The sequence below is a fragment of the Mustela nivalis genome (assembly GCF_964662115.1).
Source record: "Mustela nivalis genome assembly, chromosome: 7".
NCBI lineage: Eukaryota > Metazoa > Chordata > Mammalia > Carnivora > Mustelidae > Mustela > Mustela nivalis.
Window position 1 is genome coordinate 62,733,289 of NC_139026.1, and position 11,336 is coordinate 62,744,624.

Consider the following 11,336-nt stretch of genomic DNA (forward strand, 5'->3'; position numbering starts at 1 on the left):
AAAAAGACAGCCTCTTCAATAAATGGTGTTGGGAAAATTGGACAGCCACATGCAGAAAAATGAAATTGGAACATTTCCTTACACCACACACAAAAATAGACTCAAAATGGATGAAGGACCTCAATGTGAGAAAGGAATCCATCAAAAGCCTTGAAGATAACACAGGCAGCAACCTCTTCAACCTCAGCTGCAACAATTTCTTCCTAGGAACATCACCAAAGGTAAGGGAAGCAAGGGCAAAAATGAACTATTGGGATTTCATCAAGATCAAAAGCTTTTGCACAGCAAAGGAAATAGTCAACAAAACCAAAAGACAACTGACAGAATGGGAGAAGAAATTTGCAGACAACATATCAGATAAAGGGCTAGTATACAAAATCTATAAAGAACTTATCAAACTCAACACCCAAAGAACAAATAATCCAATCAAGAAATGGGCAGAGGACATGAACAGACGTTTCTGCAAAGGAGACATCCAGATGGCCAACAGACACATGAAAAAGTGCTCCACATCACTCGGCATCAGGGAAATACAAATCAAAACCACAATGAGATACCACCTCACACCAGTCAGAATGGCTAAAATTAAAAAGTCAGGAAATGACAGATGCTGGCGAGGATGTGGAGAAAGGGGAACACTTCTACGCTGTTGGGGGGAATGCAAGCTGGTGCAGCCACTCTGGAAAACAGCATGGAGGTTCCTCAAAACCTTTAAAATAGAGCTACCCTATGACCCAGCAATTGCTCTATTGGATATTTACCCTAAAGATACAAATGTAGTGATCCAAAGGGGCATGTGCACCCGAATGTTTATAACAGCAAGTCCACAATAGCCAAACTATGGAAAGAACCTTTCCAACAGATAAATGGATAAAGAAGAAGTGGTACATATGTACAATGGAATACTATGCAGCCATCAAAAGAAATGAAATCTTGCCATTTGTGATGACGTGGATGGAACTAGAGGGTATTATGCTTAGCAAAATAAGTCAATCGGAGAAAGACAACTATCATATGATCTCCCTGATATGAGGAAGTGGAGATGCAACGTGGGGGGGTTGGGGCGTAGGAAAAGAATAAATGAAACAAGATGGGATCTGGAGGGAGAAAACCATAAGAGACTCTTTGTTTTTTCTTTTTTTCTTTTTTTTTTCTTTTTTCTTTTTTTTTTTTTCATAAGAGCCTCTTAATGTCACAAAACAAACGGAGGGTGCCCAGGGGAAGGGTGATGGGGTTATGGACATTGGGCAGTGTATGTGATAATGTGAGTGCTGTAAGTGTGTAAACCTGGCAATTCACAGACCTGTACCCCTGGGGCAAATAATTCATTATATGTTTATTAAAAAATTTTTAAAAATTGTAATCAAGTCTCAGGTTTAGGAGAATAAGTTGCATGTTAGGGCTCAAATAAGAGTTTTAGGTTTTCGTGTTCTTCCTGTCTACTTGTATATATATTATCTCATTGATGAGATTGAAAAACCTCCAAGGGAATAGAACATCTCTTTTATGTATTATTTCTTTATATCTCCAATGCCTACAGAGTGATGACGAAAATAATAGCTACTATTTACTGAATACTCTGCCCTATGCTTTGTTTCAAGCACTTTACAAGATCACATATCTAATACAAAAGTTGTAGGGGTTGAGTATTTTTATATTCACTTTACAAAAGCTGACTAAGGAGGTAAAAAATGAAACAAGATGGGTTGGGAGGAAGACAAACCATAAGAGACTCTCAATCTCTCAAAACAAATTGCGGGTTGCTGGGGGATGGAGGAGATAGGGATAGGGTGGTTGGCTTATAGACACTGGGGAGGGTATGTGCTATGGTGAGTGCTGTGAAATGTGTAACCCTGATAATTCACAGACTTGTACCCCTGGGCGCAAATAATACATTATATGTTAATTTAAAAAGAAAAGCTGTAACTAAGGCTCAGAGAGGTGCAAAATGCAATGAAGTAATTTGTGCAAACTGAGTACTGAAGCTAAGACTTGTACCAACTCTGAGCAAAGTTCATACTGCTAACCCCTCCTTAAGCTATAGTCTGCACAGAGCAGCCACTCAGTGAGGGATAGATGATCATTGAAATTTGATGGCATAGAGATAATGGAAACATAATGGATAATTACAGTTAGTGAATAATGAATAAACAATTTTTATTTGTTTGTGTCCTATGGTCAGAGTCACAGTTAGTGACACAGGCAAGCTTGTACTCAGATATTCTCTCAACTTCACTCTGCCCCACCCTGATGATAGGAGCTTGGAAAGGGGAAAGGCTGGGTATATTATATTGATAAAGCGCCTCGTTGAAAGATGTGTGTGTGCCAGATATATGGACATATGTCATTGAATTTGAGTGGAAATAAGCACCAAGGAATGGGGTATATTTCCTCTATAAATATGACCATGGTTGTTAGGTATGATGTGTGTGCCTCTGTGTGTGTGTTTGTGTGCCTCTGTTTGTGTGTGCATACACAAATCCTGAAGGAGTTCAACAGGCTGTAATGAACTAACTGCCTTTTTCCTCAGCCCTGGTTTGTGTGTTTGTACCAAATCCTGATAATCAACTTTTCATCTACTTTCAAGGGAACATCCATGAGTTTTCTTTCTGGGAAATTCATGGCTAAGATGTTGGGATGCTTTGGAGCCCCTATAAATCTGTTATAGCCAGGAGAGGTTACAGAGAAAGAGCACAGCAACCAGAGGAAATTGCCTCATGACTTTTCTTTCTAGCCTAATACACAGCCATCCTTGTATGTATACCACCCATGTAACCACCTCCCCTCTCCTAGAACCCCTTCATGGAAGGTACTAAAAGAAGCTATTTTATTTACATCTTTGCTTCCAAATGGGACTTTCTATTTGAGCCATCCCAGAAAGTGGGGAATTAAAAATTATATTAACTCAGGAATGTAGAGTTGAGATTGTGAGAAATAGGGGACTTGTGAAATGAACTTCATAGAAAACAAGGAGCTTTGACAGAAGAAAGGATGTACGAGGAGTTGAATGTCTCTGTTTCCTTATTTAGAGCACCTGAAGCAAAGCTCCGGAAACAGGACGCAGGACAACCTGCACGTGGTTTGAAGGCAGACACAGACCAGGAACCCCTTTTTCCATCTTCTAATGCCAGCACTTGGGAGACTGTTTTATGAGGGATTTTTATGACAAACTTTGCATCTGACCTTTAATGGCATCTCTTATCCAGTGAAGGAGGAAATATAGGTATTTACTGACATATAGTGTCTAAAGATCAAGGAAAATTGACTATGGAGATGGGAGGAGGAGGGGTTTCTCTCTTTCCTTCAGGTACGCAAATTATCCAAATTAAGTGGTGTGGTATATTCTTTGTGCTTTTCTCAGTAATGAGATTAAGAAATCCGCTCATTGTCAATAAGGAACTCAGGGGAGGGAGAGAAGAGATGAGAGACCTATAGATGGAGGCATAATGGGTACCCTGCTCCATTTGAACAGTACAGACCTTTAATAAGATCAGGTGCAAGAGAAGGGGGGAATAAATGGACCCTGGGACTCAGGTCCTGACCCTTATTTCCCTATAGAAAGCTTCTGGCTTCTGCAGTAATACCTTGAATTTCACTGGCCCTTGTATTTCACTATCATGATGACAGAAGGTCAGTGTCAAATAATGCCCTAAGTCAAGAAATCCTTCCCAGTAACTATGTCTTTTCCTTATGTCTTTTCCATACTTCCAATCTCTGACTACTGAAATTCTACACAATCATCACAGTCCAAGTTTTTTTGTTGTTGTTGTTTTTTTGTTTTCCCACAAAGATCTTTATTTACAAATGAACTGAGAGAAACTTCCCTCATGTGTTACAAAAATATAAATATACACACTCTGCACCTGCAAAGTTCCCAGAGGTACATCTACTGTCCGAAGGGGGAGGGGTGTGGGGTGCTGAGGGCCCCAGGCTAACAGCCAGGCTGCACACAGTCCTTAGTGCTGGCAGTGGGCAGAGGAAATTATGAAAGAAACTGGGAGACATCTTAGAGGTCAGATGTCAGGATAGGGGAATACTCTGGAAATGACATAGGGCTCTTACATCACATGGATATGAGCAATGCTGTCTCATCTTTCCTCACTGTTCCCTTGTGAGGCGCCTGGGGCTGTGGTCCCCCACACGGCCCCTGCGGCCACCCCCCAGCCTGTCAGAGCGCAGCAATGGCCTTGGCAGCCACCTGGCGGCCCAGGGACAGACTGAGGTCCGTGATGGCCAGAACCACCTTGGGGCTGGACATGGCTGACACCTTCACCAGTTCCGATACGGTGGTGAAGGGCGTGAAGTGCAGGATACTGGCCTCGGCTGCCCTGCTCCAGGCAATCCACACACTCCTCCATGAACCACTGCACAAACTGAGTGTGTGGGCCCGCGGTCCGCGAGCCCAGGATGGACGAGATGAGCAGGAAGAGGTTGGCCAGGACTCGGTTCAGCGGGTCTCTCCTGTTAACCGTGTGCAGCTGGGAGGCTGACAGGGAGCTGCTCATGGAGCGGTCAGTGCGACTCCAGAGGATGTTGGCATCTTCCTCATTGGAGCTCAGCAGTCGCATCAGTTTTGAGAGCCGCATGTCATCCAAGGGGAAGAGACTGATATAATCCTCGATGTCTTCATGGTGTCTCTTCTTTTGGCTGGAGGACGCCTGTCCCTTATGGGAGGAATAGGAACTCAGGGCATAGCAGACGGCTAGCTTGGCCAGCACAGTGCCATGAGGCTGTGCCACTTGCAGGACTCGATGAGCAGCCCCGGCAGGATGTGGCCCAGCAGGACCAGGGTCACCTGCTGCATGTCCAGACAGAAGTTAGAGTAGAGCAGCTCCACTGCCTGCAGCGTGTGCTCCTTCCACGTCTCCTTCAGCAGCTCCTTAATGAGGTTGTTGCAGAACCAGTAGACGCCTCCCATGTGCAGCAGGGTATCAAAGATGTGGATGGAGCGGCTGACCACCCACCCCTTCTCTAGCACCTTGGCGACTATGTCCGTCAGCACCTCCTTGATGGGTCGCTTGGGAGGCAGCAGGTTCCGGTAGGGCATTGTGTCCACACCCATGGACGGGAACTTGATCTGGGTGGCCGTCTGCTGCAGCACGTCGGCACACATGTGCTCCAGGATCGAGCTCATGATCACCACCCTCTCACTGTAGAACTGCAGCGTGTTCTCACTGTACAGTGGCCCTGCCAGCTGGCAGATCATCTGCAGTGACTTCTCGCGCTCATCCAGACCCAGCATCCGCACCTGAGCCACAAGCCAAGCCACAGCACACACTGCCAGACTGCACACCTTCTCCTTGATGTTATCTGTGATTTTCTGGATGGACTCGAAGGCCAGTACCCCATTCTCCCAGGCACTGAGGATCTCCAAGATGGCCGCTGAAATGCTGTGGCTCCGTGCCCCTTCATCTGCACCAACTTCATCTCCGAGGAGTTGTTGAGCAAAGCCACCACCACTCCACCTGGTGGAGTCAGGCCAGAAGCAGGGGTGGTCAGGGTTCAGGATTTTGCCCTCCTCGGGCATGCAAGTCTGCATCCACGTCTCAAAGAAGGGCCCCTGTGCTCCTGGGCTTGACTCGGACAGAATCACCTCTGAACCATAGGTCTGAGCCACGTGGCACAACATGAGGAAGGAGATGTTGAAGAGCAAGGCGCGAACGGAGGCTGCTTTGGCGAGTTCTTCATTGCCGTGTGTTGTGAATTCATTCAAACTGATGAATTTCCGGGCGAAGGATTTAAGCTTCCCAGTGGCGGGGGCAGCGGCCAGCAGCAGATCCAGACTCTTCCCGGACAGCATGTGGCCCAGGACTCCTAGCAGGCCCTCTGGGGACTTGGAGTGGTCTGCATCCATCGTCTTGAGGATATTTGTGACAGTGGGCTCTGCCCGGAGGATGAGCCCAGGATTGGGCTGGATGTTGGCATTTTCTCCTGATTTCAGCTGGGGTGCATGCTCCCGGTCTGCTGAGCACTTGGCCATGAGGTTGGTCACACTGGCTTCAGACAGAAGCCCCTGCTTGCTACATTTTTGGAGTAGGAATTTTGTACAGTCACAGTTGCAGCGCTGGTCAGCTTTATCCAGCAAGAGTGTGAGCTTCTGCAGGAACTCGAAAGCACAGCTGACGTCCTCTGTAAAGTCCTTGTCCCCATGACAGTATTTCTTTAACTTCACCAACACCTGTGGGATCTTGAGGAAGGTGAAAGCTGTCCACTTGAGCTCCTCTGTACCCTCGGGAAACTCGATGAGCCCCACGAAGCAAGCCTTCCAGATTTCCAGGACAAAAAGTGGGATGGGAATATGCTGCATGCGCTTCACCATCATCAGCTGTTCCACCAGGGGCTGTGTCTCGCCTGTCAGGTTCATGGTGCCCTTGAGCAGGACCACCGCATGAACTGTGGGGTAGCCCGTCTTGTGCAGCTGCTCCGAGTGTACAGCCAGCATCGTGGGGATGCTCCTAATAAGCGTGCCACACTGCTCAGCCTGGCTCCGGAGCTGGGGGTTGCTGAGATTGGCCAGGATCTCCCCAAGCTTCAAGAGAGAAATGCTCAATAGCAGTCCAGGAGGAGGCCTCGTCTAGTTTGGCGATGTGGAGCAGGGCTTGATTCTTGGTGCTGCTGAGGGTCTTCTCCAGGCGCAGAAGGCACATGGCAAGCTGCTTCTCCCCCGCGGCTGGAATGCCGGCCTCCAGCCCCTCCCAGAGCCACTCCGCAGAGGCTGCAGTGCAGCGCAGCAGCCAGTGGAGGACGCTGAGAAGGGCCCGGCACAGCCTGATGCACTCCTCGGCTTTGCCATGTCAGCTCAGTCGGTCACAAAACATGTCCATGATATCCAGCAAAGCTTGGACACACAAGTCCCGGGAAACGTCATCAAACTTACTGATAGCTGTGAGAACAGAGGAGTAGGACACCATCTGGGAACTAATGGCATACTTCAGGTAGGACAGGACAAGAGGATTGGGGGAAGGTCCAGTCATGGCCTGCTCCAGTAGTGCTTCTGCTAGGTTGAGAATGTCCCAGGTGGCTCCTTTGGAAAAGAATTTCTTCATGTTGATTGCCCACTTATAGTCACTCCATCGCTCCTTCCAGGCTTGCGAAATGGCTTGCTTCAAGTTCACTACCTTCATGATTTCACTCTGAGAAGGGGCCGGTGGTGGTCAGCTCTGCGTTGGAAGAAACTGAGCGTACAAGCTAGGTCTAGATCCTAGATCCATCACAGACCAAGTTTAAATCTACTTCTTGCATACACCTTCCTAGATAACTCACATCAGAAGCAATTTATTTCCTTCAACCACCTTTACTCCTCTGTGTCAATCTACCATAGTTATCTCTCCACATATTGTCTTCTGTTGTAGTTACCCTGTATCTTCTTTGTCCCTTACTCAACTCTAAGCTTTTGGAGTGGGGAGACTGCACCCTGTATATTTTTACATTCTCTCCACTGGGCCCAACACAGAACCTAAGAATTGTTAAATAATTGCATGCAAGGTATACAATTGCAGGGAAGGAGGCCATGTGTAGAGATGTAGAAGTAAGTGCATTATGAATGTTGATTAAGGATATTACCGTTAATATAGGTCAGGTCATGATACTTTCAGGTATAGATCATTTTATTAGGAAATTTTTACCCAACCAGTAGATTGGTTCCTTCTTTGGTCCAACTTCCAACCTCCCTGCTGCCTTGGGAAGAGGGTAAGTCAGGGCTCTCCCCTTTTCTCAGAATGGACCCTGCCACCTCTTCTCCAGCTGAGGATTTACAAGCAAAGCAGAGTTAAGAGCTTTGATCTTGCTACAGACTTGGAGACAGATGAAGATAGTGGTGTCTGAAATAATGGCCCAGGATGTGAAGAGATGGAGACAGAAGTACACAATGAGAGAGGCAAATCGCTGTCACAGAGACTTCCTCTCACCTCCCACCTCAGTCTCAGTGAGTTCTGGGCTCGGTTCTCTTTGGGTCAGGGTTTTTGGGCTTCAGGGAGGAGGGAAATATCCCCTGAGTGACTTTAGAGGCCCCCACCCTCTGACCCCAGTCATCCCTGGATCCCTGCTCCAAGGCTGAAGACAGCCCAGGCTCTGAGGGGCAAGCAGTCCGCCAGTATCCCAGCAGCCTCAGGTAAGCAGTTCATACCAAGGTCTTCCTTTGACCTCTTTCCCACCGGCCTCCTTCAGAACAAGTTGGTAGTATTAGTTTCTGTCTCTTGCACATCAGGGGTCACATTAGAAAAGGCCTGGGAGTGGGTAAGAAGAATATGTCACTGGTACCTGGAGCTTCTACACGCGTTCACCCTTTCCCAACACTGCTTCCTCCTGGGACATAGTTTAGTCAGTAGTTCAAGCCTGATGGTTCCCCTTCTCAGGAAGATTTTGACCTTGGTAGAGTTGGGGATATTGTTCTATACATTTTACTCCATCCCCTCATGGTTCTTCAGTCTTTTGATGCTCCCCTGGCAACGGGTCCCTCCCTCCCTCCCTCCAGGGGAGCCCAGTACCAGCGCCCAGGGCTCAGGGCTTGCTCTGCAGGGAGCGCCGTTCTCTGCTGCCATCTTGTGGCCGCAGAGCGCTTAGCAAGCCTCTGCTAAGTAGCTTCCCCTCCTATCCTCGCCCCCTGGTGGAAATTGCGTGTACCACAAGAAGCATTCTGTGGTCCTCCAACTTCATCTTTCCCTCCAAATGCCCTGCTTTCTGGAGGCACTCAGGACCTCCTTAAGGCTGGGAAAGTCTTCCTGAGATTTCATCCCTTTTGCCGTTGTCTGAGGTTTTAGTTCTGCTTTGGGGGATGTGCGGTGTAGACAAACGGCTGAGATAAAGATATTGAGCAGAGAGAGCAATTTCTCTTTCTCTTGGTCTCCATCTACAACCTCAGCTCCCAGGGTTGCAGAGTTTTTAAAGAAAGCGGCAGGGGTATGACATCCTGGAAAGAATGGGTCTAGAGCAGACCGGGATTATGAGTCTAGGCTTCTGTGAATTTGTGCCTGAGCTCAGTGCATCAGCCTTAAAGGAGACAGATTGGCTGGAGCCAGGCAGGAGGAGGCAGGGATGCTGGAGGGAGATGGCCTATGAGACAAATGCTGGCAGGACTCCTTATCTCCCGCTCTGGAGTCCTCTGTTTCAGGATCTCCGTTACAACATTCAGTACAGCTCTGAACATACTCACCAGAGGCACATTTTTGTCCTTTAGGGCGGATCTAATTTTAGAAAATTGTCAAGGTTTCTCTGAGGCTGGTGAAAAAGGTGAGGACCCAGATGGGAAAGGGCCCTGGCCAGGGAAGCTCCCTGACAGCTGGGAAGAGGAAGCTGATGGCAGGACAGAGAGACACAGTGCTCTGGGCACTCCCTCAGCAAATGTGTGTGAGCTGAGTTGCTCAAGGGCAACTGGACCAGACGCCATGACTTGAATGATGAGAAACTGACAATGACCACAGGAGGAAAGATGGAGGAAGATACAGAACTCTGGAAGGTTTTTGAGGAGACAAGAATATTGACTCAGCTAGCAAGGAGCAGGAACATGGAGAGGATCACTAACCAGACTGTCCCAGCACCTTCTCCAGAGCTTGTCAGCCTCCCTTGCCTGCCTGACCCAGTTTCTCTTTCTCCTTGGCTCCCACTCCCCTGCACTGGGTGTGTCAGGCTGCATGAATCCTGAGAAATGAAGGCTGAGCTCAGTCCTCTAAGCCTGGCAGCACTGTAGGGCGAGGAGAGGTGAGGTCCATACCCATGCATGGCCTCTGGGACCCCAGGTGGGCACTGGGAGGCAGCCCCGCCTTCTCAGGTTTCTGTGCCCTTCCATCAGGAGCAGCTCCTGAGAAGGGCCCAGGCTCATCAGGAATCAGGTGAGAGGGAAGAGGCTCCTGGAGCAACTATGCAGCCCCCTCCTTGCCTGGCTCCTGCTGCACTCCTGCCTCCTCTCTCTCTGTCTGCTCCTTCCCTCCTCCCTGCAGCCCTGTCTGCTTCCTTCCAGCTTGGCCTCCTTCATCTTCACCCCATCAGCACATCTGTCTGTCTTTGGGCCTGTTTGTCTGTCTGTCTGACTGCAGATATTCTGTGGTCTGAGATGTCCCAGGACTGGGTCTGCCCTCAGCTCTCCCTTCGGGCTGTCCCTCTCCCTGCATCCCTCCCCCAGAGTCTGAGGGTCTCTCTTCCCATCACATCTGTCTGAGTCTCACCCTGTGAACCTGTCAGTGTCTCCCCCGCATCTCCTCCTGTCTGTGTCCTGTGCTGCCTCCCCCACCCCTGGTCCCTCTCTGCTCTCCCTCCCAGCTCTCTTCCCTGCTTCTTTTATCTTTTTTTCTCTCAGCCCCTTTTCCTATCTCTGCCTCACACCCCTGCCTCTTCTCCTCTTCCCTCCTTCCCTCCTCAAAGTGCAGACACTTCCTGGTGACATCACCTGGGTGAGCTCCACCTTCCAGTTTCCCGCATTCTGTCCCCCTCCCCCAGGGGAGACTTCTGGCCCCAAATCTGTATCCTCTGCATTCCCCCAGTCCTGGGCCAGTTGTCTTCCTTACCTATTGATAGTCTGGAGAACCTGGCATTTTCCCCAGCCTCACACCCTCTATACAGCAGGCAGTGAGTAGCACAGGGAGAAAGGGGAAGAGATTGCTCTGGGGACCAGTTGTATGGATAGACTGACCCTCCCCTGTATCTACCCTTCCTGCCCTCAAGCAGGTGCACATCTGGGGAAATCCCAGTTGAGGCGGGGAGACAGCCCAGGACTGTTGGAACAGACACAGATCAAACACCCAGGTGCCCCTCCCCTTCTGTTCTGTCATGAAAGTTGTCCTTCCAGTCCTGCCTGCCCCTTTTGCCTCTGGGAATTCTGGCTCTGTAGTCTTGGCTGGGCCACTCCTCCCCTACCCCGCACAGTACCTGGAACACAGGAGGCGCTCAGTTAGTGCCCTTGGTCCAGGCCTCCTGCAGATGTGTTAGGGCAGGGTCAGTGTGATTTATGGTTTCTCCTCAGCTGGAGGTTCTTCCTGTGATCAGGAGCAATTCTTTCTGCTCCAAGTTCAGTGTCTCTTCCTATAGCTAGTACAGACTCTGACCCTTTAGGGACCTGCCATTACCATCTCTCTATTCCTTTCATCTCCACCCCAGGCTTTAAGGCACACAGTTGAGGGTTTAGAGGCATGTCAGCAGCATCAAGTGGAGACAGTGATGGTGCCGCTTTACCTTGAGACCCACGGATTCGTGGGCGCGTCACCTGTGCATTCAGCCCTGGGTCTCTAAGTAGGCCCCACCTTCTGCATTTCTGAAAAGTCTTGCCTCTGCTTGAAGATTAACATTGTGGAAATAAACAGGCACCTTCCTTTGGTCACTGTTTCAGGGTCTTGGGATCCCCTCAT

The 11,336-nt window shown here is 49.0% G+C and overlaps 1 pseudogene across 1 annotated transcript; it reads right to left on the reverse strand.

Moving 5' to 3' along the window:
• Window positions 1-3,789: 3,789 nt before the first annotated feature.
• Window positions 3,790-7,199, reverse strand: LOC309869601 (mediator of RNA polymerase II transcription subunit 24 pseudogene; annotated as a pseudogene). The gene has a single exon. The product of its transcript is annotated as a mediator of RNA polymerase II transcription subunit 24 pseudogene (transcript).
• Window positions 7,200-11,336: the final 4,137 nt, after the last annotated feature.